The sequence below is a fragment of the Triticum aestivum genome, chromosome 7D (assembly GCF_018294505.1).
Source record: "Triticum aestivum cultivar Chinese Spring chromosome 7D, IWGSC CS RefSeq v2.1, whole genome shotgun sequence".
NCBI lineage: Eukaryota > Viridiplantae > Streptophyta > Magnoliopsida > Poales > Poaceae > Triticum > Triticum aestivum.
In genome coordinates this window covers 187,279,546-187,288,895 of record NC_057814.1, presented here as the reverse complement: position 1 = coordinate 187,288,895, position 9,350 = coordinate 187,279,546, and positions in this window count along the sequence as shown.

Below are 9,350 nucleotides of genomic sequence, written 5' to 3'. Positions count from 1 at the left end.
CCGCACGTGTGTGTGGTTTGTGAGGCACGTGCCACGTCAAGGACGTGTGTTGCTTATTCAAATAGCACACCACCCCTGCATGCATATGCATGGGCCAAACACATGTAGGGGTGCCCTCCCCCCCCTCGGGCGGTCTCTATATCGAGCACCCATCCGGTGGCCCCTGCGGTCTAGGGCGTTGATCGGCACCGAGAGGGTGTAGTCCACGGGGAATAACTGATTCTCCGTGTTAGTGCATGTCATCGCGAGATGACAGACCAAGTCTAGGCCCGTTCTTCGAGATAGTCTATGGGTATCGAGAGGGAATGTGTCCGGTTTGTGCAGGAAGTGCGAGTCCTGTTGCTCCGTTGGCCTCAAAACTTCTTGTGCTCTCAAAGGAGGCCCCTGTGGTCTAGGAAGTTGAACGGCACCGAGCTAAGAGGGGGTAGGCCACGGTCAACAACTGCTTCTTCTCATGTTTATTAATTTACACTCTTTAAAGTTCTCTCTTGGTGCCGGTCTAGAAAGTTGACCAGCACCGAGAGAGGGGGTAGGCCACGGTCAACAACTGCTTCTTCTCATGTTTTTTATTTTACACTCTTTAAAGTTCTCTCTCGGTGCCGTTCTAGGAAGTTGGCGGCACCGAGAGAGGGGGTAGGCCACGGCCAACAATTGCCTCTTCTCATGTTTTTTACTTTACACTCTTTAAAGTTCTCTCTCGGTGCCGGTCTAGAAAGTTGACTGGCACCGAGAGAGGGGGTAAGCCATGGTCAACAACTGCTTCTTCTCATGTTTTTTACTTTACACTCTTTAAAGTTCAGTTTTGAACAAATCTAACCCAAAAAGCATCAAAAGTGTTTTATCGAAAAAATTCATCAAAAGTCATGGAATTTTCAAACTTTGGTCGTAAAAATATATGAAATATGATGTAGCGATCTGACCTCAGACGGTCAAATCTCTATGTTCAGTGTCATCCCTAGATCGGTAATGCTGACACACATAGTACTTGAATGGATTTATAACAGAGTAGCAATCACACACTTATTACATCGAATGTCTCAAAAGAGAACTTATTACAATAAATATGGCTTAAGGCCATCTAAGTAAGATAACAGCGAAAGGCTTGGAAGATAAAGTGAGTCCATCAACTCCAACGGCATAGCTGAGTGCACGACAACGACCTAGCGCACCTTACTCTTCGTCTGAAAAGTCTGCAACATGATATGTTGCAGCCCGGAACGGGTCAGCACATGGAATATGCTGGCAATATAACACATTAGAGCAATGAAGAGATAACAGCTATCACTACATGCATATATGGCTGGTGGAGGCTCTATGGTTATAATGTTTTGCGAAAAGCCAATTTTTCCCTACTACAAAGGAATATATTTTATTTAACTATCATGGTGGTTGAAACATTGAGAAGGTTCCTCCAACTCCATCCCAATTAAAAGTAATTAACATCCCAACAAATTAATTTAGAGTGATGAGATCAACATGATAATCCAAGAACCAGATAATCAAGATGTCCATAACCGGGGACACGGCTAACCATGATTAGTTTGTACACTCTGCAGAGGTTTGCGCACTTTTTCCCACAAGAATCGATCTCCTCCGTTGGATTTCTCGCACTACATGGTGTTTGAGAAACGGATGACCGAGACACAGTCTTTCAGATACATTAACTCTTTACTCTGGGTGGACAGTTACACCTACTTTCCCCTACATCTGCTAGCCCACCACTGAAAGAGGTCATGCAACATACTCAACTATGCTAGAGCCCATAATAGCTTGTGGCTGCACACGGAAGTTTCTAGCATGAATAATCTTATGATCCCTTTGAGCCTGGGTGGCGAGCCGTAGGATGATCACACGGGTCCTCCGGGATATCCTAGGACAACACTGGATTCTCCAGGTGCCCGCAACCAATCCACCCAGATGTGTATTTAAGTAGCCACCTTAAGTTAACCATTAATTAACAATCTCACATCTGTCATGGATACACTCAAACCCAATCCACGTCTACGAGCATAGCATGGCAATATAAGCATAGCGTAGAAGTAACTCCCAAGGGTTTGATAATAAAACAGGTAATAGGTTCTACCTCATCATCTACTTCCCAAAACCCACAAGTTAATCACATCCTAATCATGCAATGTTTGAGGATTGTAACTAATGCATAAAAACTGGGTATGAAAAGAGTATGATCAATGTGTTACTTGCCTTGCTGACGGTCTGCAAAACCTAGAGACTCGTAGTAGCACGCTTCGCACTCCGGAAATTCTATCACAAACAAACAATAGCATACATAAGCACTCAAGCATAGATGCACGGGTAAAACTTCAAATAAAAGGACCAAATATGAAAACCCAACTGAAAATATTCGATTTGCAAAAAGAATCAACCAAATCGGAGCTACGGAACTGAAACTACGGTCAAAAGAACTTTGAAAACAAATCTGCTTGAAACCAAATTTTAAATTGTAAAAACCTTGGTAAAGTTGATTAAAAAGAAAAAGAGGCTCGAGACGAAGATTTTGGCGTTGGTTTCACTGGATTTGGACAAACGGTTGAAAAGTTACGAGGGTTTGAAGATCAGGGGCTAATCTGCGATAAAAGAAATCGCGGATAGGTCCCTGGCCGAAAATAAAATAAAAAGAAAAGACTAACGAACGAACGTTCGCTCTCTGAACCTAACTGGCGAACATCGTTCATTAAAACGAACGAACGAACGTCCGCTAAATAAATAAACCGACGATAAAGGCAAAAAAACGCATGTAGGGTTTTCAAAAAAAACGATCGGTTTTACTTAAACCGAAAACCAGCGGGGCGGATCCGGCGGACAGCGGCGGCTCCGGCGGGCTTGTGCGGGTGGCGCGGCGAGGCGAGGTGGTGCGGCGCGAGCGGCGGGGTGCGGCGCGGCGGCGACAGGCGGCGGGGTTGCGGCGGCGGCGACTTGGGGTTCCACGGGGGTCCCGGGTGGAGTTTATAAAGGGGGCGGCTGCGACTTGGGGCCGAAGTCGGGCGGCAGCGGTGGCGCGCCGGACTCCTCGGAGTCCGTGCCGACCACGGCGGCGGGCGCGAGCGGGAGAACGGCTCGGGGAGGCACTGCGTTGGGCCGGCTGGGCGTTCGGACCAGTTCGGCCCGAACCATTTTTTAAACAGATTCCGCCGAGAAAATCCTAAATAAATAAAAATAAAAATCTAAAAATGCCAAAACAATTTTCGCCGTGTAAATAAAATATTTAGAACAAAGTGAACATTTTCTTGGCCTAAAAATGCAATTTTGAAAAATGCATATTTTTCTAATTCAAATAAAAATAGCAATAAAATCCAAATAAAATTATTTATTTGATTTTAACATTTTTCCTCCAATATTTCATTTATTTTGGAGAAGTCATATTATCTCCTCTCATATATTTTTATTATGAAATATTTTTGGAGAGAAAAGTAATTAAAACCAAAATGATCCCTGTTTCAATATTTGAGAAAATTCAAATATGAAAAGAAATAAAATCCCCAACTCTCTCCGTGGGTCCTTGAGTTGCTTAGGATTTTTAGGATCACACCCAAAATGCGAATAAAATATGCTATGCATATGATGACCTATGTATAACATTCCAAATTAAAATTTTGGGATGTTACAAACCTACCCCCTTAAGATGAATCTTGTCCTCGAGATTCGGGTTGGCTAGAATATAGGTGTGGGTGGTCTTTGCGTAGATCATCCTCTCGTTCCGAGGTGGCTTAATCCTCGGTATGATAGCTCCACTGAACTTTGCAAAACTTGATAACCTTGCTGCGTGTAACTCGGCTGGCAAACTTGAGAACCTAGACAAGTTTCTCCTCGTAGGTCAAATCACTATCCAACTGAATTGCTTCCAGGGGCACTGTATCTCTCAGAGGAATATCGGCCATCTCTGCATGGCACTTCTTCAACTGGGAAATGTGAAACACATCATGAACTCCTGACAATCCTTCAGGTAACTCCAACTTGTAGGCCACTTCTCCCATACGTTCCAAAACTCGGTATGGTCCTACAAATCTCGGGGCTAAATTTCCCTTAACTCCAAAACGTTTAAATCCTCACAGTGGTGATACACGAAGATATGCTCTGTCTCCGATTTCATAGACTACCTTCTTGCGTTTTGAGTCTGCGTAGCTCTTCTGCCTAGACTGAGCTACCTTCAGTCTATCCCGAATTAACTTAACCTTTTCTTCAGACTCTTTAATCAAATCCAGTCCAAACAACTGACGGTCTCCAACTTCATCCCACATCAACGGTGTCCTGCACCTCCTTCCATACAAGGCTTCGAAAGGTGCCATCTTCAAACTGGCCTGGTAGCTGTTGTTGTATGAGAACTCCGTGTAGGGCAAATTGTCATCCCAACTAGATCCATAATCTAGCGCACAGGCTCTCAACATGTCCTCCAGAATCTAATTGACTCTCTCTGTCTGTCCATCTGTCTGCGGGTGAAAAGCTGTATTGAACTCCAGCCTGGTACCCAAAGTCTGGTGCAGCTGGTGTCAAAACTTTGAAGTAAATTGTGTTCGTCTATCTAATACGATGGTCCTCAGAACTCCATGCAGACATATGATCCTGGTCATATACATCTTGGCCAACTTCGCACTCGTATAGGTGGTCTTCAATGGGATAAAGTGAGCCACTTTGGTCAAGCGATCCACTACTACCCAGATAGAATCATATCTCGATCGGGTCCTGGGTAATCCGGTGATGAAATCCATGCCAAGCTTGTCCCACTTCCATTCGGGTATCGGCATAGGCTGCAATAATCTGGCTGGCTTCTGATGTTCTGCATTCACTCTCTGACATACATCACATACGGCTACATACTCGGCAATATCCTTCTTCATTCTAGTCCACCAGAAACGCTCCTTCAGATCCAAATACATCTTGGTGTTTCCGCGGTGTATCGAGTATGGCGAGTCATGAGCTTCCTGTAGTATCAACTTACTGATCTCTGCATTATTGGGCACATAAACATGGTCCTCAAACCACAAGGTGTCATGCTCATCCTCACGAAAACCTTTGGCCTTTCCTTTACTCATCTTCTCCTTTATCTCAGCAATTTCTTTTTCATCCTTCTGAGCTTCTCGATTATTTCCCAATAATGTTGACTGAACCTCCAATGCTGCTACAAAACCTCTAGGAACTATCTCCAAACGAAGCTCCCTGAGATCCTCTGCTAACTCCTTTGGCAATCCTCCGCTTATGAGGGTATTGGCATAATTCTTCCGGCTCAAAGCGTCTGCTATGACATTGGCCTTGCCTGGATGATAGTGCAACTTCATATCATAATCCTTTATGAGCTCCAACCATCTCCTTTGCCTAAGGTTCAGCTCCTTATGAGTGAAAATGTACTTCAAACTCTTATGATCCGTGTACACATCACAACGGTTTCTAATAAGAAAGTGTCTCCAGGTTTCGAGCGCATGCACTACGGCTGCTAACTCCAAATAATGCGTGGCATAATTCAACTCATGCGGTCGAAGCTGTCGTGAGGCATATGAGACAACTCTTCCGTCTTGCATAAGTACTCCTCCAAGTCCTAAGCGAGAAGCGTCACAATACACTTGGAAATCCTTGCGTATATCCGGCAGAATCAGCACTGGGGCTGTAACCAAACGTTTCTTCAACTCCTGGAAACTTGCTTCACATTCTGCAGTCCACTTGAACTTGGTGTCCTTCTTCAACAACTCCGTCATAGGCTTCGCAATCTTGGAAAAATTCTCAATGAATCTCCGATAATATCCCGCGAGTCCCAGAAAACTGCGGATCTCTCCTACTGATGTGGGTGCCAACCACTCAGTGACTGACTAAACCTTGGTGGGGTCTACTGCTATACCTTCTCCTAATATAACATGTCCAAGGAATCCAACTTCCTTCAACCAAAACTCACATTTGCTATACTTGGCATATAACTGGCGTTCCCTAATCTTCTCGAGAACTACACGCAAATTCTCCTTGTGTTCCTCTTCATTCTTCGAGTATACCAAGATATCATCAATGAACACCACAACAAACTTATCCAAGAACTCCATGAATACCTTATTCATCATGCTCATAAAATAGGCAGGGGCATTAGTCAATCCAAATGACATAACCGTATACTCCTATAGCCCGTACCTCGTGGTGAAGGCTGTCTTAGGTATATCCTGTTCTCGGATCTTCAACTGGTGGTATCTCGATCGCAGGTCGATCTTTGAAAACACTTTTGCTCCTTGCAGCTGGTCAAACAAGTCATTGATCATCGGTAGTGGGTATTTGTTCTTGATCGTCACTTCATTCAACGCACGATAATCAACAACCATTCTCAATGATCCATCCTTCTTGTCAACCAAGAGCACTGGGGCTCCCCATGGTGATGAACTTCGTCGAATGTAACCTTTCTCCAATAACTCCTTAATTTGCTTCTTAAACTCCTCCAGATCATTTGCGGGCATCCGGTATGGTCGCTTCAATATCGGTCCGGTGCCTGGCAATAACTCTATCAAAAACTCAATGTCTTGATCCGGCGGCATGCCTGGTAACTCCTCAGGAAATACATCTCGATAATCCTTCACTACAGGCACTTCCTCTTGTACAACTCCTGAGAGGGAATTTACTTGGGTCCACCTCGGCGCATGCCCAGATACATATTTGATCTCTTTTCCCTCCGGTGTGGTGAGAAGAATTGTCTTACTTGGTGCAATCGATGTTTCCCCCATACATCGATAGCCAATCCGTTCCTAATATCACATCTAATCCTTGTGGCTCCAAAATTATCAGGTCTGAGGGGAAAACATGCCTACCTATGGTTAGCGGCATCTGAAAACATCCTTGGCTTGCCATATACTCTGCACATGGTGAGCTTACTAGCATAGGTGTCCTAAGAACTTTGGTGGGCAACTTATACTTATCCACAAATGCCCTTGAAATGTATGAATGCGATGCACCAGGGTCAAAAAGAACGATTGCAGTAAATGACTTCACCAAAAACTTACCGATAACTGCATCTGGCTGCTCTTCAACCTCCTCTGCGTTCACGTGGTTCACTTGTCCCCTGTTGAAAGGGTTGGGCTTCTTCCCAGAGCTTCCATTGCCATTACCATTCTTTGCTTCAGAACACTCAGTGGCGTAATGTCCAGTCTTCCCGCACTTGAAGCAAGTAATGTGACTTAGATCCTTCTTGGCGGGCGTTGTTGGGTTAGAGCGGTTCTGATTGCTGCCTGCTCCATTCCCGTTTCCATTCTTGGGGCCACTATGGTTATGCGAACTTCCTCCATTGTGGTTATGGCCTCCATGGTTATGGGTATATCCTCCCGAGTTCGGGGTAAAACGAGGCTTCTGCTGAGTTCCTGAATTGTACTTCCCTTGTCCATACTTCCTCTTGCGGCTCTCAATTTGCTACTGCTTCCCTTCAATCGTAAGAGCCGTGTCTACCAACTCCTGATAGTTAGCGAATGTCGCTACCATCAACTGCATGCTCATCTCATCATTCAGCCCTTCCATAAACTTCTCCTGCTTCGCGGCATCGGTGGCCACATCATCCGGGGCGTAACGAGCTAACTTACTGAACTCATCCACGTACTGCCCCACAGTACGGTTTCCCTGGCGCAAGTTGCGAAACTCACGCTTCTTCATGCTCATAGCTCCAGTTGAGACATGAGCAGTGCGGAATGCTTGTTGAAACTGATCCCAAGTGATATTGGCTATAGGGAAGGTGGTTGTGTAATTCTCCCACCATGAAGCTGCTGGTCCATCCAATTGATGTGCGGCAAAATGCACCTTCTCAGCATCTGTGCAACCTGCGGTGGTCAACTCCCTTCCTATCCTGCGTAGCCAGTCATCAGCAACTATCGGCTCGGTGCTACTGGAAAACACCAGCGGCTGCAACCTCAGAAAACGGGCTAAGTTGTCCACTGGAGGTGGAGGTGGTGGGTTGTTGTTGTTGTTGCCTTGATTCTGGACTAATTGCTGTATCAAGGCATTCTGCTGTTGGATCAACTGGGTGATCTCCGGTGGGAAGACAAATCCGGTGTCACGTCTCGGAGGCATCTGATGGGTTTAGAGGGGAGAGATTAGAATAGAATGAGGTCTAGTGAGAAAGCACTACCCATATGCACATGAGACAAACACAATCATATCACACCAAAATCAATTCAAGCAAGGGCATACAATCGGTCTAGAACTATCGTTACAAAAGTGCTCGGACTACTACTATATACATGGGGGAATACTACTAATCATATGGTGGTCTACTAGAAATTTTGATCGGTGGAAGACTCCATGATATCTGCTCTAGCTTTGTCTTCATAATCATCATCACTACCATCAGGTTCGAAGTCGGTGTCGTGGATGATGATGTAATCTTCAGAACGAATTTCCTTGGGTTCCTCGTCTTCTCCTCCTGGCTCGGGGTCTCCCATGAATATTCCTAGCTTCCTTGTCAGGTCGTCATTCTTCTCCACGAGTATTGCAATTTCCTCCTCATATCCGTCGCGTGTAGACTTGAGTTCCTCTTCTAGCTTTGTGTTCCTGGTCATCGCCTTCTTCAAATCTATCATGCCTGCGCACATCTGGTTTTCCTGGCGACGAATGTGCTGGTTTAGCTCTTGGATGAAAGCTGCAATGGACCTGTCTCTCCTGGTGTTGATCATCTCCCATTGCTCATCTCGGTGCCCACATATTTGGTAGATAGTGTCCTTAAGATCCTTGTGATATACTTCGCCAATGCGTCCCATGGCGATGTGGGCTGCCATGCTCTTTCCTAGACTCCAGGTTGGTGCATCAAAGGAAAACTCTATGGGCCCAGTGACTGGCATGAACATCCTTCCTAGAACTTGAACTCGAATCATCAACGCTCCTCTTCTGGTAAAGTGGCGGTGTAGGTCCCGGTGAAACTTGGTATTCCGATGTTCAGGTACCTAGTGACTTCCTTCAAGTGTCGTCCAAATGGTGTGTCTTCATCCGGTTGTGCAAACTTGTTCCTTGAGTCTGCCATCCTAAAGAGTAGAAAATTGAGAGGAGTCAGAAATGAGTAGAGAAGAGTGACCTATGGCTCATCTTAGTGGTCGTGTCCTACATTCAACGTGTGCCCTGATACCATCTTGTAGCGATCTGACCTCAGACGGTCAAATCTCTGTGTTGAGTGTCATCACTGGATCGGTAATGCTGACACACATAGTACTTGAATGGATTTATAACAGAGTAGCAATCACACACTTATTACATCGAATGTCTCAAAGAGAACTTATTACAATAAATATGGCTTAAGGCCATCTAAATAAGATAACAGCGGAAGGCTTGGAAGATAAAGTGAGTCCATCAACTCCAACGGCATAGCTGAGTGCACGACAACGACCTAGCGC